This window comes from Triticum aestivum, chromosome 4B (genome assembly GCF_018294505.1).
Source record: "Triticum aestivum cultivar Chinese Spring chromosome 4B, IWGSC CS RefSeq v2.1, whole genome shotgun sequence".
Taxonomy (NCBI): Eukaryota; Viridiplantae; Streptophyta; class Magnoliopsida; order Poales; family Poaceae; genus Triticum; species Triticum aestivum.
In genome coordinates, this window is record NC_057804.1 from 558816225 (window position 1) to 558837839 (window position 21615).

Consider the following 21615-nt stretch of genomic DNA (forward strand, 5'->3'; position numbering starts at 1 on the left):
CTCCGGTTAGTTTTTTTTAGAGAAGAGAACTCCGGTAAATGGTCTGCGTAAAGGGGCCGGCCCATTTGTGGGTGCGCCGCTTTCATTGAGAGAAAAGTCGTGAGAAAAAAATGAGGGTGATGGGAATCGAACCTGATCATACAAATTCCACTAGTTTCAGAGGTTTTCGGGTAAAAGACAATGACACGTGTCAGCACATGGACAAATTTGTATGAATTTGTTATCCGAACCAAGGTTAGTGGATCAGTTTATGGGGTTTTCAAGATTATGTATGATCTTGTTATCTCTCTGCAAGTTTATGTATTGCGGGTGTAATTAACTCTTTAAATTTTATTGCGATCCTGACATGTATGACGACTCTGCTAGAGTGGTATTTTACCCCAGCCATCATATTACACTTCTGCTTCGGTAGACCCCCCTAATCACATCGATGGATGAGATTATCCTATACCCCTTTATAATAAAGGACATGATGGTCTTTTCTCCAAAGTACTTAGTCCGCGCTAAGAACTCCGGTTAGTTTTTTTTTAGAGAAGAGAACTCCGGTAAATGGACTGATGGGAATCGAACCTGCACGTTCAAGTTTATGTGCACGATGTGCTAACCACTTGGACTGCCAATCTGCTGCGTCAAACTTCTAGCGCAAATCAATAATTAAGAAACTAAAGGTCGCGGCAAAATTTTAAACAAAAGTTCACAGAATTAAGATAAACCAAAATGTGCAATAGGAATCGAACCAGGGACATCACAACAGTCAACCACGTCGGTAGCCACTATACTAACAGCGGTTTGGTGTCCAAAAAGGTAGCCCAGTCTATATGAACCATAAGCCGCGAAATTATTTTAAAAAAACTCGGACCTCATTTTCTTATTGGAAAAAGTAAATATTTTTAGAAACGCGGTCATTTAAAAATTTGTGATAATTTCAAAAGAACTAGAAGATTTTGTGAGAACGTGAACATTTTTTAGGAATCATAAAAGGAACAAAATTGAAAACGATAACATTATTTGGAACAGGGAACAATTTTTTGGGGAAATACGATCATTTTCAAATTTGTTATTTAAAAAAACTAAAACATTTTGTGAAAACATGAGACTCTCAAACATTTGTTTCACAAAGGAAAAAACTTCGAAAAGGAAAACATTTGTTGAAACAAGTAACTAAACTGAAAACACGAACATTTTTTAAAATTACCAAGAATCGTTTCAAAGTGCGAACATTTTTTAAAAAATTCCCCAAACATTTATTGAATTTGCGAAAAACTGTCAAAATCAAGATATTTTTTGTACTTGGGAACAAATTTTGTAACCTCATCGTCTTGATTACACTGCTTGCCATCCGCACCGCTTGTGATATTTAAAAGCAGGAAATGTATAAGGGTCAACCACCAAAATTTTCCAGCAGTTGGGCATGCGCAACGTTGTCCCTCATGCAAAATATGAACAAATTCGAACACCAAACTTATGTTGCGTCACGTTTGGCCTGTGTTTTAGAGTATTTCATTGGAAAACCCCTAGAAAAAGCATATAATGTCTGAGACCAACGAAACTTTGATATGCATGATACCCAAGGTAATGCCAATGCGTGACAAAAAAAAGGGTGCCTTTAATGGAGGTGAAAAAAATGGTTCGGGAGTTGCACTTTCAGCCTACCCGAACGCACCAGGCTGTACACGGTATGTTTGGTAGCAAGCATGGAATGACACCAAATTTTGCTAGCAGTTGGGCATGCCAAAGGTTCTCCCCCACACAAAATTTGAACAAATTTGGATACCGAATGCACATTGTGTCACGTCCGGCCTATATTTTAGGGTTTTCCACTGGCAAACCCCTAGAAAAAGCATAGGATGACTGAAACTAATGAAACTTGGCATGCAAGCTGTCCATGGTAATGCCAATGTGAGGAAAACATTTGGGTGTGTTCGGAGGAGGTGAAGAAAAATGGTTCGAGACTTGCCCTTTCGGCCTACCCAAACGTACAAGGTTGTACACGGTGTGTTTGGTTGCAAGCATGATATGACACCAAATTTTATCAGCGGTTGGGCATGCCCAAGTTTGTCCGTCATGCAAAATTTGGACGAATTCGGACACCGAACAAACATTGCGTCTCGTCCGGCCTGTTTTTTTAGAGTTTTTTCACCGGAAAACCCTATAAAAAGCATAGAGTGTCTGAAACCAACAAAATTTGGCGCGCATGCTGGCCATGGTGATGCCAAGGTGTGGAAACAATTCGGGCGCGTTTGAAGGAGGTGAAAAGAAAAGTGGTTCGAGAGTTGCCCTTCCGGTCTACCCGAACATACCATATTATACACACTGTGTTCGGTTGCAACCATGAAATGACACCAAATTTTGCCAGCAGTTGGGCATGGCCAAGGCCCCCCCCCCCTCCGCGGCAAAATTTGAACGAACTCGGATACCGAACGCACGTTGCGTCACGTTCGGTCAGTGTTTAGGATTTTTCCAACTGGGAAAACCTAGAAAATGCATGAACTGTTGAAGACCAACGAAACTTGGCATGCATGCTGGGCATGGTGATGCCATGGTGTGGAAAAAAATTGGGTGCGTTTGGAGGAGGTTCGAAACATGCCCTTCCGACCTACCCGAACGTACCAGATTATAGACGATGTGTTTGGTTACAATCATGAAACCACTGAAAAAGTTCCATGTGCTCATGATTTGTTTCTAAGAAAATCACAAATTTGAAATAAAATCACAAACTCAAAAAAGTTCATGAATTTGAAATAAAATTGCAGACTCGGAAAAAATCATGAATTTGAAAAAAGGTCATGAGTTTGGGAAAAGTTCATTAAAAAACAAATCATAAATATTAAAAAGTTAAAGAATTTTAAAAAGTTCTGTGAATTAAGAAAAGAAAACAAAAATAGAAAGAATTAAGGAAAATGAAAAATAAATACTCCCTCCGTTCCTTGATGTAAGGTGTATAGATTTTTGAGAAAAAAATCCAAAATGTATTGCGTTGCACAACTCGTTTGGATAACTTTTTTGGGGATTTGGTTACATTTTCTTATATCACACAAGCTCCTCCATTTTCTCATGTCAATTAGTCAGGTTTCATCTCGCCCAAAATTTGTGAAATTTTTCTTTCATGTGTGTTCTTTAATTTCCGTGCCAAAAACTATACACCCTATATTTAGGAATGGAGGGAGTAAAAAACAAAGAACAAGGGCTAAACTGAAGAAAATCAGGTGGGAAACACATGCTTTTTTTATTAGAGTTATATTCGGATAAGAAGTAGGAAAGAAGTTCAATGGCAAGACAGTTAAAGTATCCTAGTGTTTAGTGCCCTCACAACTAGAGGTTGATAGTCTGGGATCGAATCCCACCAAGCACAGCTTCTATTTTTTTAGTAGTTTAATAGTGAAAAGAAATAAAGAAAAAACGTAAATGGACCAGGCCCGTCCATGGAGCAACTAACCTGTATTGACGCCTAGGCTAACGTACGGCCGTATATATCCGGTGGTGTATGGTACGTTAAAGGTCGGTCTATATTGCCCTTTATACGTTTTGTGAGGGGGGTTTATCGAAGCGCTTCTCTATTAACGGTTACTGTGCAGTTCATGGCCTTTTAGCGATCCTGCTAAAGTCGTTCTAAGGTTTCTTTTTTGCAAATATCGTCCCACTAATCATGAAACCAGCGACACTGTAAAAAGGAAAATACCTGAACTTATACAAACTAGAGGACCTTTTCCCCGTAACCGATAAATCTGCACCCAATAATTTGCAAATCACTCACACTGATACACACTGTCGGTCAGTCGAAGAAACGCTAAACAAATAGAAACGTGTGCCACTCTGCTTAGCACAAGTATTTTGATCCATACACAAGCTACCTATTAATCATCACAAGTCCAGCACACAAATATAACAAGTGACACTCAAGTCCATACGAGGCAACGCCAGACCAGGTGACGTCCCATGTCTGTGGATCAATAGACCATTACAAGAGATACGTACTCGACTCGAATGAATCGCCTTTTTTTATTTTTCAGGGAAGTGCAATGAGCAGCACTACGACAATAATATCCAGAGTTCCTGGTCTCCTGGACTCCAGATTGGGCGTACGATACGTGTTGAATCATGCCTGTCTCATCGTCTGAACTGATCATATCCAACTTGCAGTCGATCCAAGGTGTCCATCAAGGCACTGTGGAGCCATGGCTTCGTTGTTCAGCTGGTCCATGCTGGTCTGATGGTACCTTCACATAGCAAAAGAAATCACTTCAATTTTGGACCGATCGAACACTCAGGTTCTGAACAATTACAAATCGGAAGAAAAATAGTTTATGCTTGATTCGGTGGGTTAAACCGATGGCCATGTAGAAAGACATACCCAATTTGCCTGGAGGAATCATGTTCCAGGCGTTGCAGCAGTCCGGGATAAGTAGTCTCGATGGCATGCCACCCACTGGAGCTACCGTGCCCTCCATCTTGCCATGACATATGGAGCGCATTCTCGGCACAGCTGATGTCTTGCAACTGGCACTCCCAAGAAAACAGTCATGAGAAATTTGATTGCCCACACTGGACTCATTCTTTTTATCAGAATGAATGTTTGTATTCCGTGTAGTTTACAAACTTCGTCCAGCAAAGGTATGCAATTTGTGTTGGCAACAAGGTGAAGGTTCAAAATTTGATAGAAGGACAGAAAGCGTAAGTTCTAAGCTCAGTGATAGTACCTTCTTCCTCAGGTCTTTGTTTTGATCCAGCAATTCTTGCTCCTGTAGAACATCATTTTGCCATTATATATTAACAGAAGGAGCATGCAATATAGGGTGAGGATTATTTGAAGTTCATGATTCATCATTACCTTACTTTTCAGGTCATATAACTCATGAAGTAATACTTTATTCTGCAAAAAATGTATGCTTTGTCATAAAGCAAGGCAAAACCACCTGACATAACTGCGATGTTTCAGCTAACGCTATAAAAATGCCTTACAAGTTCAGCTGCATATTAACAATAATGGATACAACATCATTTAGATGCTCTGAAGCTAACATTTTTTTCACTAAGACAATTCGAAACTAATACATGCATCATCTTCAACTGATGAAGTATCTCCCTCCATCCCATCATATAAGAGCATTTTCGAAAATGTTCTAAATGAGAAACAACCACCGGAGAACTTTGAGCATAGAAAAAAAATCAGAATCTAGCATAAATGAGGTAGCATTTCAAAGGAAAATCTGAAAACCGTATAACAAAAAATCAATAAAAAGATGATGGTTTGTTATAGAGGGACCCTGAGCCAGAGCGGACCCATGGTGCAGCGGCCAACGCTGTTATATTATGGGACGAAGGGAGTAGAAAAATATCTGAAGTTGCTGAACCTGAGCTTATGTAACATACATTAAATATTCAAATTCTCTACCTTTCTTGTCCTGATATGCTTGAGAGATATGTCTATTTGGTTCTCAATTTGCTCAAGCTCCCTCATGCTAAGTGGGCCCAGATCCTCACCGAGAATATTTCTACAACACGAGAACGAGGACTGATAAGGTAGAGCAACATTGCAATGTATATACAGCAAGTAACTTTTCACCCCAATCTCCAAAAACTACCTTTGTGAACTTTGAAGATATTCAAGTCTGGTCTTCAACTTCAGATATTCTTGGTAATTTATCTAGTTTCAAAAAAAAAAGGATGCATGGTAGATGTCAGTTCAAGTGACACAATACTTGCCGTGGAAATGAGAAGCTAAATGTACATGACAACAGACCATGTTGGCCAAACAAACAAGACAGTTCAAACAAAATGTTGCCCCACCAAATGGAAGCTGGGAAAGATTGAAAACAACGACAGACTACAAGAGAGTGCAATGTTTAGCCTGGACCTAACCTTGGACAATCACCTGAATATGTTTCCAAAAACTGGAGTTGGTTAAGCTGTGACTATGTTTACCCGTAGGGCTTTTTGCTTAGTTTTTCTCTGTTTTTTTCCTTACCCTTTTGTAACATACTTCCTGCGTCCGAAAATACTTGTCATTAAAATTGATAAAAATGGATGTATCTAGAACTAAAATACATCTAGATACATCCCCTTTTATCCATTTTGATGACAAGTATTTTCGGATGGAGGGAGTACTGTTTATAGTAATAAAAATTAACCGTAGAACAATTGTTCAGTTCTATGGTATGCGGCTAAAAAAATCACCTGAATGTAATGGTTATTTACGCACACAGCTGTTCTGACCGAATATAGTGGGCACTAGCGAGACGACTACTGACTATATTTGCTCGGCCGTGTACCCACCTTGCTGCGCCGACCCGACCCTCGCCGCCGCCGCCACAGTCACTGCCGTTGACTCCCTGCTGGCGGAATTGACCGGCGCCATCCTACAGCCCTGCTGGCTTTTCCCGCAGCTTCCTGTGAGTGCAGGCCGCCAAAATCGTCATTTTCGCCGCTTTTGAGCCCGCCGTCGCTGCAGCTCAGGCATTTCTAACCGATACTCTATAATCGGTTAGTGAAGTAGCTTTTTACTCCACTAATCGATACCTAGCCAATCCCCAATCCGACATAATGTAGTAAGTATTATTTTACTCCTCCTACAAATTTCCCTATTTTTACTTCCTCTTTGCTCCCCTAAGTAAAACGGCGCGACTCTCCTCTGCTGTCTCTCCCGAGCCGTATCTTCGCCCCCGCCGCCCCTCCTACCCTCCCCCTCCTCGCCGGCACCGGCAGGCCGCCAGGGGAGCCTTGCAGGCCTCCGCCGCTGTCCTCCACCACCTCCTCATCCCGCCGCCAACCAAAAATCAAGGGGATCTGCGGCTGGTGCCGCCGCCCCCGGATTTGGCGTTTCCGGCCATTGGCGGCTACGCCTTGTCAAAGATTGGCCGTGAAGCAGCCCACACAGCCCTGACAAAGCCTCTGCGCCACATGTAGGTACCAGCTCTTCCTCTAGCCACTCTAATGCTCCAGTCGTCGGTTCGCCGGCAAATACACGATCGACCATCGTCCAGGCTCGGCGCTCGTGCAGCGGCTCACCGGCTTGCAGCTGCCGATCATACAGTGCGAGGCTGCACACGACAACTGGTACGCTGAGTTTTTACCATGTCGCAACATCCCGGATGGGTGTTCTTCAAATGCACAAACGATGGGGTATGTACTTGTTTTGATTCGGTTTTCATCGGATTTGGTTCAATTTCGGTAGCTAATTGATACTCATCTATGTGTGTAGGATGATGGATGCTCATTTTGGTATTGGGAAGAAGAGTACATCGATATATTGATAGCACGAAAATTAGTAGATGTTCGTGAACTTGTTGCTAGAATTGAGGCTAAATATGAGACTAGATGCTAGATTAAAGAAGAAATTAGAGGGGAAGCAACGTCTACATTTTTAGAATCAAAGAAGAAGAATGAAGTATGCAAGATCGAGAATCCGTAGATCAACAATGAAGGCATCAAGAAGATATTAATCCAACTAGTAGGAGCAGTTATGGAAGTTGGATATCTTAGAAAATATCTAATTGTGGTTCTTGTTTTCTTTGGCCTTACTCATCTAGCAAAGAATTGGTGAATTATTCTGTAATCCAATGTCGTTGAATGAAATAAATAAGCAGAGAAATGGGTTTCCATGGCTGAAATTGAAATGCAAATGAATTGTTTTACTCCGTTAAGTTTAGGGGATCGGCTAGGTACGGCCAAAACTTAGTGGAGTATATATAGTCCACTAAGCCTTTTACTCCATTAACTTTTAGGGGATCGGTTAGAGTTAGCCTAAGGGCACCGTCAAATTCGGATTTCTTCTGGAATCGGACCGGCCGACCACGACGATGTGGTAGGAAGGTCGACCACAAGCCAGCGCCGACAGGCGCTGCCAGATCTAAAAAAGAAGCCATCCGATCTGGTTGCCGACGCAACCTTCATCCATGGCGTCATTTGTTACCTCTTTGCTGAAAAACCACGTGCGTGCCCGGCTACGTAGCGTCGGCAGTCTCCTCTGCTTCCTTGATGCGCAAGTCAAAGGTCCGTCGTCAGCGCTGTCGCTAGGACCTCTACTACACATATGGTATTTGTCAAAATTCCCCTATGCATTTGTTTACATATTGCATAAAAACGTCTCAGATAGACCGTTACATTTCTCCGTGTTTAGATGGTCTCCTCCGCTATCATGACCTAACTGGTACTTTCAAACTCAAACAGTCCATGGTTCTCAGTTAGGCCGACGACTGTTTCTTTGAGACCAAGGCATGGGTCATGATGGTCTTGTCAAGGATTACTTTGCGTCGAATGCAGTCTAACCCCTATACTATTCTCGGCGCCTATTTAGAATGCATCGACTCTCTTCAACACCATTGAAAAGGCTGTGGAGAGACATGATCCTTGGTTTGTATTGAGAAGGAATGCAACAAACTAGAAACTGCAAGTCCATTGTTGAAGATAATATCAATCATGCAAGTTCTTGCTTATGGATGCCCGTCTGATGCCATCCATGTCTATGTTCGCTTGGTGAAGATCTGTCCCCGAGTGTGTGAGACGATTCTGCACAACTGTTGTCGAGATCTATGGACCAAAGGACTTGAGGGTTCCCAATGAAGAATATACTCAAAGGCTCATGGTAGAAAATGAAGAGATAGGTTACCCAGGTATGCTTGGATCCATTGACTGCATGCATTGGACTCGGAAGACTTGTCATGTTGCATGTCAAGGTCAGTATCGAGGGCATTGCCTCGATCCAACCATCATTCTTGAGGCAGATGCATCACATGATCTTTGGATTTGGCATCCATACATTGGTATGCTTGGCTCTCACAATTTTCTCTTTTTGAAAGGATTATTGATGGTGGCAATCCAACTTGCGACTATGTTGTCGATCATCACAATGTGTACAACATGGGTTACTACCTTGCCGATGACATCCATCCTCCATGGGCCACAATTGTGAATACTATCCACAAACCAAATTAACAAGAGACCTCACTTTGCAACTTGTCAATAATCTGCTAGAAAGGATGTTGAGAGAGCATTTAGTGTGCTTCAACGATGGTTTGCGATTGTCTATGACCCCGCTGAGCATTGGAAGCTCGAGACCCTATGGAAGATCATGGCATCATGTATTATCTTGCACAACATGATCATCGAGGATGAGAGAGAAGACCCAAAGGACTTTTGGCAACTATTCAATGCCCACCTGGTGCAGCTGGAGCATAATCCAAATAGGATCCAAGCCTTCATCCATGCACACCAACAGATCAACCATCGATCTCACAACCGACTTCACGAAGATCTTATTGAACATCATTGGTGCCTTCATAGCACTTGATTCTTGTGCTTTAATCATGTTTATTTTAATACTTAGTTTAGTTGGACCGTATGTTTTGTTTGAATTGGATGGTATATGTTTGAGAACATTAAATCTTTTATGCATTTGAATTGTGTGCACTTCATTATTCAAGGTTTTATTTATTTTAATGTTTGGTAAGTTCGAAAATTTGGGAAAACAAAAAAAAAAAAAAGGATAGGGGATCTGCTAGTTGCAGAATAGTGATTTCCTTAAATAGTTGGCAAAGTGGGATAGGGAGTACTTTTGCTAGTCTTAGTTTAGGGGGTCTACTAGAGATGCCCTAACCTCTTTATATTCAGGAAGGTATTAAGATTCTGAGATGCTTACTTCATTTTCTGCTGAAGGGGTTGCTTCTGGTGAGTTATGGTTGCACGTGCGGTATCTCTCAAGTATTTTGTACATGCTGTTGACATATGAAAGCAAATGAATCAATTTTATATTGCTTGACCTGCAAAAAATGTAGAGAAGTGATGACATTTATAATATCCAAAAGCATTGGAAATGTAAAAAAATTGAATATTAGTATGTGCGCAACACTTACTGACTGAGATGTGATCCTAGTATAATATAATGCATGCTATACGCCCTCAGAGATAAGCTGGTAATGGCAGATCTTCGTTGAAGCAAAGATGGGTTGTGACCCGCGCAATTTTGTAGCAATATACACTGTGTGAGGTAGAACTTGGGCCGTGAGGGCAAAAACCTTGCACTATAGCTCTGCCACTAAAGCCATGTTACCTCCTGCTATTGAGATGTGATCCTGGTACATGTATTATGCTAATAGAAAGATGTCCGCTTCAATAGAAAGATGGCACATGATGGTGGCAATAAGTGTCTTGTGGGCCATGCTATAAATTGGGAATTACGTATGATTGAAATAAGCTATCGATATATATGGCCATTCAAAAGTCTTTATGAAAATGATGTTGAGGGAGTACCCACCATCTATGAGAACTTTCTTGACATCGCAATTGTTGATGGTTGGGGTCACAATGAGGAGGTGAGCCCCTGGCTGGTCAAGCCCATAGCATGGTCGTACAACATTGAAGATGATACTATTGTGTGGCCAAGGGGCCCGTTCAGCCATAACTGGAGCATACGCCTAGTCTAACGGGTTCTTCCCATGTCATATCACATGTCTCCATTGAATCCAAAGTCGGACCCATAGGTCCCATGGCTGGTCGAGATTGCGGGCTTGATCCCAAAGGATCCCTCCAAACACGACCATCACCTATGGTTGGATATGTTATGTTGTGTCCTCTACATCAAGGGCCAACTGTTGGCAGATGCGACAATTGGCTAGGAGCTGTAATATGGGGTTATGTATAGGGCACCGGTTAGAGTCAAGAAGGGAGTTCTCGATGAAAAGGCGATCTTGGTTTTGTTCTTGAGGGAAGGACTTTGAGGACCTATGGCGACCCAAGGCAACATGCCTAGTATAATGATGAAGGCTCATCAAAGATAGCTTGAAGTATTTGTGATGGATTTACTCATACTAGAATATTGTTTTCAGCGAGCCTAAATAGCGATCCAAGAAAAGTGTCTTGAAAGGTGAGAGTTTTTCAGATGGTCTCAAAAGGGTTTCAGGAATTCCTGAAAGGTATAATATGGTTTCAAAAAGTCCAGACCTATATATGAAAAGTTCCAAAGGTTCCAGAACGGGTTCGGGAAACTTCTAGAAAATCAAGGATTTAATATGTGTAAGAAGTCCCTCTTAGGCTGACCCAAGAAGGAAGCCCCCAGTGAGCCATTTGGGGAATCCTACTTGGGGTACAACCCCAATTCGCTCCTCCTATCTACTTGGAGTACAACCCCAAATCTAGTTGGTCTAATTAGATTAGAATCCTAATTAGATGGGAAAGCCGCTAGGATCTCTAGTTTTCTCATATCTCTTCTTCTTGGACGTCTGAGTGCTACTGGATACTACTTCGGAACGCGCGGATACCTCGGAGGGGTCGCCTACTTTGACTCTTAATCGGTGCATCATTAGAGAAATTCTCGTGGCTAGGAGGTATAACTTACCTGCGGGAATCATCGCGCTTCAGCGACAAACTACACTACTTCTGCTACTCAGCTTGTCGATGTGTCTAATCATTACCCACACCATCATAGTGTTCCTGGGTGTAATCGTGTAGAATAATTTTGTTGTTGCATAGCACGTTCCCTTCACTTGGCTTCAATGGAGGGCATGTGGAGGTGTGTCTTCGACAAATATTCCTAGATCCAGTCGGCTTTGGTCTCCGGTGGATCCCATTGGATTCGGTAAAGGTTTGTGGTCTCTGGAGTATCTACAAGCTCTTTTCGGTTTCTTGTTCTCCGGGACAGCGATTTGCTACACATATTGTGATCGCTGATATCTTTTGGTCTACATTGACCACTCCCTGATTGCTTATAAAAGCTCCTGGGTTTAAATAAATTAGCTCCGCCGAGGCGGAGGCCAGAGGAGGCATCGAGCTTTGCTCATGGCGTGCCGTTGGTGGATTCGGGAGGACGAAGATTTTGGCACCCCTAAGAATTTGGATGTAATCTTATTTTTATGTAAATGTCATTTTTGTAAGGACTTGTGTTATTTAATATATGACCAGGCCTCCCCCAAAGGATGAAGCATAAAACGATCTAAAATGGCAGATCTAGTTAATTTGGACCATCAATTCGTGTCAATCCAGTGATCTGGATTGCTCCAATGATGACCGTTTAACATGTTTACCATGCAATTAGTATAATACCAAATACCAATGTCAATACAAACCATGTAATTAAGGCATAACTGATGTCCTACCGAATATCAATGTGCAATTAATTTCCTTCACAATATTAACGTGAATTTTATTTTGGACATGAATAGTGACGTGCATTGCATGTAACAATTACTGGTAAGAGGAAAAAGAATCATCAGATGATCCGCAGATCCAATTGTCATAGAGTTATCCCATGAAGTTTTGCATGTGGGAAAACTACCTACGCTTAGTCATTTCACAGGTGGCAAGAATCGGCCGAGATACGAGTTATTATCTTATTCCTGGTCATCGATCAGAGAGACTCTATCCTATCCAGTTCATCACCAGTTCACGAAAGCCCCTGGAATCACTAACTGGTTGCCACATTACACGTATACACACCAACAATGGGATTTGTAAGCTAACTGAGATGGTCTATTTTGTAGTAGCGTCTCTGGTTTGTCTGCGGGTCAAATATGGTGAAAGGGGGTAAATTTTAATCTGTGCAATTAGTCAAAGCAGGGGGTCCCAAATGTCAGGTTTTTTCTAAACTACCCAAGACTAGATTTTTTTTTCCATAAATGAGGTTAAAACCTGTGGCCTCTGCATCATTGTGATGCAAACAACCATCCCTAAGAATATACTTTCTCCGTTCCAAAATAAGTGTCTCAACTTATATTAACTTTAGTATAAAATTGTACTATGATTAAGATATTTATTTTGGGACGGAGTGAATATATATTCACAATATTCTTCCTAATACAATGTCATGCACGATTCTCGGTCACTAGCAAAGGTACAATAGTGTAGCTGGAGCTGGTGCAAGCAAGCATTTAAAAGTTTCAATCTCTCAGTTTTGCAAAGATTTATTCATTTTTCTTGTTCACACATTTTAACGTGTACGTAGCTCATGAGTATTTCACAACATTTAATTAGGGTCGAAGAATCTGGAGCGACCTAGGTTCTGTAGCGCTACCTCCTCCTTCCCCGCTCCCCCCTAGCCACTGCCCGTGGAAGCCGACGGGATCCCCGCGCGGCGGTCCTTTCTCGCGGGACTTCACAGCTGACCTGGTGGGTGCTAGTCTAGGAGCCTTTGTCCGAGGAAAACCCTTGTCGTTTATGGTGGACATGACGTTGATGGCATTTCAGGTGCCATTCTTCCCCTTGGTCACAACAATCAGGTACAACTTCCAATGCTCTCTCCTTCCCTTGTGCCCCAGGTGAAAACACCAAATCCCTGTGATTGGGTGGTGGCGGTGCTAAGCATTGTTCTCTCCTTGGAGGCTCCGTCTCGGGCAGTGGGTTGCTGGTTGTGCAGCGACAAGCTCGGTTGGTTCCTGATGGGGCTCGGTTTATCTTCGGTAGCGGCATAGATCTACGATGGGTTGGATTGTTCCTCAGGTCGGTGCGCTCTTGCCCCCGTGTGGTCCAGATTGTCCGGCCATACGGTTCCCTCAAGCCTGGGCAAGAGGGGACTGGGCTCTCGACTTTGACGATTGTGAAGCAATGATGGTGTTGAGAGTTGGCGATCCTAGAAGTTGCTCAGATTAAATATATTACCATATGATTCAATATATTGACGATACGGTTTTGGTCCTGCCGGCATGCCCCCCTTCAAGTTGTTCGGGTTAAACACATTTTGACTTGTTATGCTATTTCAATTAGGCTTAGTATCAACTTCCATAAGTCATCACTCATTCCAATCAGCACTGAGGCTGCCTTGATCAGTCCATATCTAAGATATTTGTTTGTGTCATAGTGTGACACCTTTCACATACCTTGGCCATCCTTGCAGAACAACTTGCCCCACAATTCAAGATTTGATGCCCTTAGTCGTACGTGTGGAACAAAACTTTCAGTGACATTGTCTATGATCTCCTATGGTGGAAAACTGTCCCTTCTAAACGTGCCATTACTTCGCTAACAACCTTTTCTCTACGCATTCTTGTGTTTACTCCAAAAATTCTAGAGCCCCTAGTCAGAATCGGAAGGAGAAGTCTATGTAAGAAAACCGAGCAAGGAGACCAATGCAATTAATTAGCAGCGGGATATGGCATGTCGCCTTAAAACTCACGGTGTCCTTGGTGTTATTAATCTTCAGGTTGGATGTGATGCCCTCCTCATGAAATATGTTCACAAATTGTATGACCGCATGTAACTCCCAAATCTTATTTGGTCAATCTATCATGCTGCGAAAATTCCGCATGTTGTTGACCCTTGTGGGTCCTTTTGGTGGCGAGATATTATGAATCTTAGCCCTGTATTCCGAGGCGCCTCTCGGATTGTTGTGCATTGTGGTACTTCTATACGACTTGCTTTGTGTCCCACCCTTTTTCATTTATTTATTTTCCATTTTTTTGTGTCCCACCCAACGTCCTACTCTTTTGCTTCCTCGGAGGATATCTATGTCAATGATTTCTTGGGGATTGTGGCTGTTGGGGAGGCATTTCACCTACAACTTTCCATACATGCCCATGCAGAGGTTCGTGAACTTCAACCCTTGACGACCCACATAGTTCTTGAGGAAGCCATGCATGAGATATGGCACTATGTTTGGGGCTCAAGAGAGTTTAAATCTAATCACTAGTACGCCTTTTACTTTAAAGTTGTTCAAGCCCACTAGGCATATAGATGGATCTAGAATTCTAATTAAGTGTCCTAAAGATTAAGGCCTTTGGTTGGCTCCTGCTCTATGGTAGGTTAAATACCCTTTACATGCTTAATCGAAGACACTACAATATTGGCGGTGACATGGATTGTCTGTTATATGGATTTGCACATTGCAGAAACGATTGAGCACATGATCTTTGGTAACCAATTTAGCAAATCTTCTTGGGCTAGCCTAGATATTTGATCGGTCCCTCTACCTCAAGGTTCCATATGATCACCCAAGCGAAGCAACTTTGGAGCAAGCCCATGTTTAAGGACATCTTTTTGGTTGCGTCCTGGACTCTGTCGACAGAAAAGAATGATAAGTATTTCAGGGGCATTGTGCCACCATTGCCTCTTGGAGGTCAAGATTCAAAGATGATTTTTCTATCCTTACCCATAGAGTACTAAAATTTGAATTCTCGCATATTTTTAAAGTTGCTTGACATAAGCATATTTCTGTTCGAGAGGTGATGGGCAGTGCCCAAGCTAATATCAAGTTTCAGTCTCCTATTGTTGTCCCATATTAAGGGAGTGGGAACTATACACGATTTGTAAATGCTCAACTCAATGAGGCCAACTATGTCTTTAGATGTCTTATTTATCAGGCTAGACTATACAAGGTTCCAAGAGGTTCATCTTTTTGGTCAGCTCAATGTACAAGGCTCTTCTTACTACATCGGTCAACTTTTCCTTGCTTGTCATTTTGCTCGTCTAATTTGATTGCTCATTTTGTTGGCTTGTAATTTAAAATCCCCCCTACCCCCTAATTGTATTCCTCATGTGTTTGGAACTAGCATCATAAGATTTTGGGGGCTCTAAGATCACTTATTTTGTGTTGGTCTTGGTGCTTTGTGTTGGTCCATTTTTTTTTAGAATCGTGTTGGTCCATTTAGCTTTGCCATAATGATGTTTTGTTTGAATAAATGATTGTTTTCAATCCTTTGCAGGCTATTTACTTATCTATCAACTAGATGAGGTTATGGTCAATGTTGCAGCGAACAGACCAGCAAAAGGTCATTATGGAGGACATCAACAAGTTATCACGGGATTTATGCCCCAACATGGGTGCCGGTATAGCAACAGGCTTTGTCATGACTGTGTGTAAGGTGCAAACGAAAGGAGAGCTAATCTTCCATTATCCAAAAAACTATTATCTGTCAATACTTCTAATAACATTTAGACTGAACACATGATATTGTAGTATGTCACCTTAGAAATGATCTAAGTAGTGAAAGAATGTCATCGGAGTAGAAAATGATCTTTAAGCTGAAGAAGAAGAAAACAAAGATGAAATAGAACTTTATTAAAATCCATAAATACAAACTGAACTGGAATTTGTCTTGCGTGAAAAGCTGTAAATTGTCACCACACTGAAAGAAAGGCTCACAAAAGTTGTTTACAGATCGAGTAAGTTCCACCGTGGATTTTTTAGATGAACTTCCGGGGATTGAGCTGGTGGCAAGTTGAACTAGATTTGAAATTGTCACCACACTGGACCAGATTTTGTAGCCAAAAATCCTGATTTTGAATCTATTTCAGCCTGTTAGTGCAGAGGGGTTTAGGACTCTATGTAACACATTCCGCAGCAAGGTTATACACATGTTTATGTCTAGCTAGTACGTAATGTTCTTTTCACAAGTATACACACGCCATCTGGTAGAACAGCATAATTGCTCCTAGTAATAAGATCCTCGTGAGAGAGCAAAGTTAACCGTGTATACATTTTCTCGCATGCATGTATATCATTTAATGTACTGTGCATGCATCAGTTCACCCAGTTTAGCACGTGGTGGAGTAAACACTACTCACATATATATCTACTTCAATCGGTATATTGCATGCAAGCTAAGCTGGGTTGCTTTGACGACATGACGTGCAATGAGAAAGTTCACTTGATATCTTTGACGGTTCGGCAGTCAGTGCGCGGAATAACGGGTAGTTCTACACGGGGCTCGGCTCAGTGAAGATAGTAGATGAACTTCCGGGGATCGAGCTGCTGCTGCCCTCAGTGGAACAGTAACTAATGGAACAGTAAATGGATCACAGATCTCAGCTTCTCACCTCATCCTAGAGTAAGCCAAACTCTTGAGTATCTTTTCTGAAGCGATGGCAAGATGTTTGCCTTCTCATTAAAGCAAGGAGAGTTTTAGGTACAAGAAACAAAGGTTCCGGCATCAGCCAAGCCCCAAAAGGACAGGAAACAAGGTCGAAATTACTTGCGGCATAAAAGGTTCCTAAAGGTGCTTATATTAGCTTATAGTTCCAGCCAAAGCCCACATCTCGCTTCTTCTTTAATTTTGTTGACGACATGAGCCCAGCCGGCGTTGTGTACGTGTACTAGATTTACCATTTTGGGTGAGAAATGTATGGATCTGATGAGCATATGCGGAGGAGATAGAGATCTTGTGAGTAGAGCATGGGCCAGCGAAATATCCTCTAAATATGGAAGGAATAAGCAGCAACTTCATGGACCGCTTTCTTGTTCTTGCCGAGTATAGCAAGTAATGTTTTTTTTAAATGATTATATATATAGCAAGTAATGTGAGTAATTATGATAAGGTGTACATGTACTGAATAGCTGTCCGTCGCGAACTCCAGAAATCTACCTCAGGATCGATGTGGTCAACAGATCCGACGCTTATCACTATCTAGTTCAGTTGTCCTTTCCGGAGCTGCAACACTCCACGCACAAAAAAAGGAAGGGACACTCGCTCGTCACGCAAAATAAGGATGTTTTCTCATGTTCTTGGTTAATTGAACTGAAGGCAAGAAAATCAGAGTTTTGTTTGACCAGATCTTGACGAACCCATAGATCAAGTGAGACCAAAAGAGAAGGAAAAAGAAGATGAACGGATAGGGTTGGTTTAGTTACGTACCATGAGGAGCTAGAGAACTCGAAGAGGCGGCCGCCGCCGGAGAAGATGACGAGGGCGACCTCGGCGTCGCAGAGCAGCGAGAGCTCGTAGGCCTTCTGAGCAGCCCGTTCCGGCGCTTGGTGAACGTCACCTGCCGGGTTGTCTTGTTCTCGATCCGCCTGATCTCCACCTTTCCCCGACCCATCTTCCTCCTTCTTCCTCTTCCTCCCTTTCTTTCTCTCTCTCCTGTTACTTTTTGCCGCCAGCAGAAGGATGTCTGATCGTATGCTTTGCTTGCTCGGTGCTCAAGTCTCTCTCGCTCTCTCACAATTACTGTACCAATGATTTACTAGCTCGTCCACCCGTTTGCGTCTCTCTCTCACTGTAGCTCTGGCGAAGGTGGTGGTGGAGGGGGTGATTGATGACTTGATGTAACGTTAGTCCCACGCCCTCGCTGGACACGCAACAGTGCCGATCCGGACCGGAATCCATATCCACAGCGAGGAAATGGGGGCCAGTAAAGGTGGCCGCACATCAGAGAGCAGACGTGGGAGATGGATAGTTCGGTCGAGGCGGGATAGGACGGGGGCACGTGTCGACGGCCATGTGGATGAATAGACGACTTCATTATGACATTGCTGCTAGCGGCTAGCCTTCTAGGGCTTCGTAGGACTTCTCTTTCCCGTCAGCTTTCTCAAGTCTGAACTATCTTTACTTTCGCAGCTCGCTGAAGTCTGAACAAGTGTTCCTTCATTTTTTTCAGCTCTCTGAACTATCTTAAATTTCGCTCTGGCTCTTCCTCTCTTTTGCTGCGGTTCGTCAGGGACCCTTTTGCTTGTTTTTATACTGGAAAATAGAATGAAATGTTGGGCAACCCCTTCACAGGCTCAAAGGTAGCTAGTGCTGGATTCCTGGCAGGCTTCCTGTATTTCGGTCCTTGAGTTGGAGCACGAAGGAATCTAAGTTAGTTTGAAAAAGATGGAATTAGGCCCTGTTTTTTATTTTTTGACTGGCTGGAACTAGGCTCTGTTTGAATGTGGGAACGAAGAAACAATGCATGATTCGCCTGAATATCCTCCAAGAATACTCCAAAACAACCGTTTGAAACCGCACAGAAAAAAGCGTGAGTTCTAAACATAAGGAGAAAAAGAACATTAGGTAAAACCTCACGTTTGATTTCCTCCCAAATTTCTATAAATCGCTCCATTCCATAGATTTCATAGGAATCTTGAAGAACCATTCCTTGTTCCGAATGTCATTGTAGAAATATTTCCTATACGAATTTTAATTCTTCGAAACTCCAAGATTTCCTTTTGCTCCAAGCGGGACCTTAGATTCACAATGTTATGACATGATATCAATTTCTTAATTCATATAAATTGACAAATAGTCCTTTGTCTTCAATCAAAATATGGTACATCTACATCCCACCTTGGAATAAGCTGAACAATATTTACATAAGGCATGGACATATTTTATTTTGCACGGGCCATAACACCTCCAATATAGGTTTCTATAAACAAATAATGGTTTCGGGCCAAATTGTTGGCTGATCATACAATATATTCCCCAAACCTTGTGAAAGACCGTCGAACAAAATCCTCGCCATGACTTTTGATTGGGATCCGAAGAATCTCAAAGGCAATGCCATTCCTATAGAAGGCACACATTGTCTCTTCATTCGGACCAATGTCCTCATCAATTATGCACTGAACTTTAGCATTGGCAGGAATATGAGAGACCGGCCGAAGAACACTTGGCGAAGATAATGCAATCCAGTGGTCAGCGAGAATGTGGGCGCCACTGCCGTCCCCAATCCCCCATTGAACTCCTTTCTTTAGCAGGTCCAAGGCAGCAAGAATGCTCCACCAAGTGGCAGAAGCCAACCTCAGGGCCGATGCATTCCATAAATTCATGTGCGGAAAATACCAGCCTTTTAAAACACAAGCACACAAGTAATTTGGATCAATAAGTAATCGCCACCCTTGTTTGCCCAGCATGGCCATATTGAAGATGTGCATATCTCGAAAACCCAGCCTGCCAAGTGACTTGGGCGTTGAGAGCCAGTCCCATGATCTCCAGTGTATCTTATTTTTCTCATCCGCCCCACCACTCATCCACAATACTTTGTCAAAACTTTCCACAAGTACCCTTTGGGAGTTCAAAGCAGCTCATGATGAAAGCCAGGATCACCTGGAAATGAAAGATTTCAGCAATGTTTCTTTCTCCGCTCTTGAGACTGGGCGATCAGACCATTCATGAACACATCGCCAAGCCCTATCCGATAAGAACTTGAAGATACTAGTACGGGATTTACCCACCTCGGTGGGCATACCGAGGTATGTGTCATTGAAACTTCATTAGAAATTCCCGGACTAGCTTTGTAACGCCCCGGATCCGATGCGCCAGGTGTCTGCCAGTTATTTGCCGTCGTTGCCATGTCTTTTGCTTGCGTGTTGCATTTTACCATGTCATCATGTGCATTTCATTTTGCATACGTGTTCGTCTCATGCATCCGAGCCTTTTCCCCGTTGTCCGTTTTGCAATCCGGCGCTTCTATGTCATCTGGCGTCCCCTTCTAGCCTCTCTTGGTGTGCGGGTATTAAACTTTCTCGGAATGGACCGAGTCTTGCCAAGCGGCCTTGGTATAGCACCAGTAGACCGCCTGTCAAGTTCCGTGCCATTTGGAGGTTGTTTGATACTCCAACGGTTAACCGGGTAACCGTAAAAGCCTCCTTCTCTTTGTAGCGCAACACCCTTCCAAAGTGGCCCAAAACCCATCCAACTCCCCTCCATGCTCTCGGTCATTCGATCACGATCGTGTGGGCGAAAACCGCTCCTCATTTGGACTCTCCTAGCTCCCTCTACCTATAAAACTAGCCCCTCCCCCGAAATTCGCGGATGAACCCTAGCCTCTTCCCCTGCGTGCTGCCGGACACGTCCGGTCCGCGCCCGGACATGTCCGCCCGTCACCACGTCCAATAGGACGCCGACACCTTAGCGCCGCCGCCTCCCTCCTTCACTCCCCGCGCGCCACGTGGGCGCCGCCGGCCCGCCCGCAGCCCGCAGCAGGCCCGCGCGGGCCCGATCCGCTCCGCCGCCGCCCGAGCGCTCCTCCTCCGTCCGCCCAGCGCCGCCGTCGCCGGAGTCTGGCGCCCCGCCGCCCGATCTCCTACTCCGGCGCGCCTCTCCGCCGCCGCCTGAGCCCGCACCCGCGCCTCCTCGCTCGCGCCGCCCGGCTCCCTGCCCGGCGCCTCCGCGCCGACCCCACATCGCCCCGCCGCCGCGTTGACCGCCGCCGCCGCCGCCTTGGTTCCCGGGGCCGCCCGGCCCTGCCGTCGCTGGGAACGGGTCCTGCCGCACCGGATCCGTCCGGATTCGGCCGGTCCACGCCCCACCTTCGCCACTCCCGCCGTTGTCGGCCGCCGTTGCCGGCCATGGCCTCGCCTCTGCCCGCGCGTGCGGGAGGACGAGAAGCGCGCCCTCGCCTCCGGCCAGGTGGGCCGCGCTTCCCCGCAGGCCCAGATCTGCCGGCCCGCCTGCCTCCTCTCCACTCTGGGCCTCGGCCCGCTTCGGTGAGCAGCCCGCCTAAATCCCGCTTCGGTCACATTTTAGTATTCCCGCGCTCATCCGTTTTTTTTTCCAGAAAACGGCTAAGTCCCAGATTTTGTAATTTTCATGCCATGTTCATGCCATCGTAACTCTGCATCCGTAGCTCTGTTTCATGCGTGTAATATGTCAAATTGTTCGCCTCGATGAGTACATCATTTCATACCATTGCATCATATTCATTTGAGGTCATCTAGTTGCCCGAATCATCGTCGTAACAGTGCTTCATGATGTTAATCTGCTGAAACTGTTAGAACGAGCTCTTTTGTCATTTTTGCCATGATTGATGTGTGCATCCTATGAGGTTGATGTCTACATGTGTTTTGATCTAGGCTATGTCTTATTTACAGAGGTGCTTACCATGTATTTTTGTGATCAATGTGGTGACTAGCACAAGCATGCAAACTAGGCATCGTGATGTTGCTGATTTTAGTCCCTGTTCTGCTGTAATTTTCATGCCATGTAAACTTGTTGC

General features: G+C 43.8%; 1 pseudogene; it reads right to left on the reverse strand.

Moving 5' to 3' along the window:
* Positions 1-3716: 3716 nt before the first annotated feature.
* On the reverse strand, positions 3717-17967 carry LOC123093240 (MADS-box transcription factor 1-like; annotated as a pseudogene).
* Between the last annotated feature and the right edge of the window lie 3648 nt (positions 17968-21615).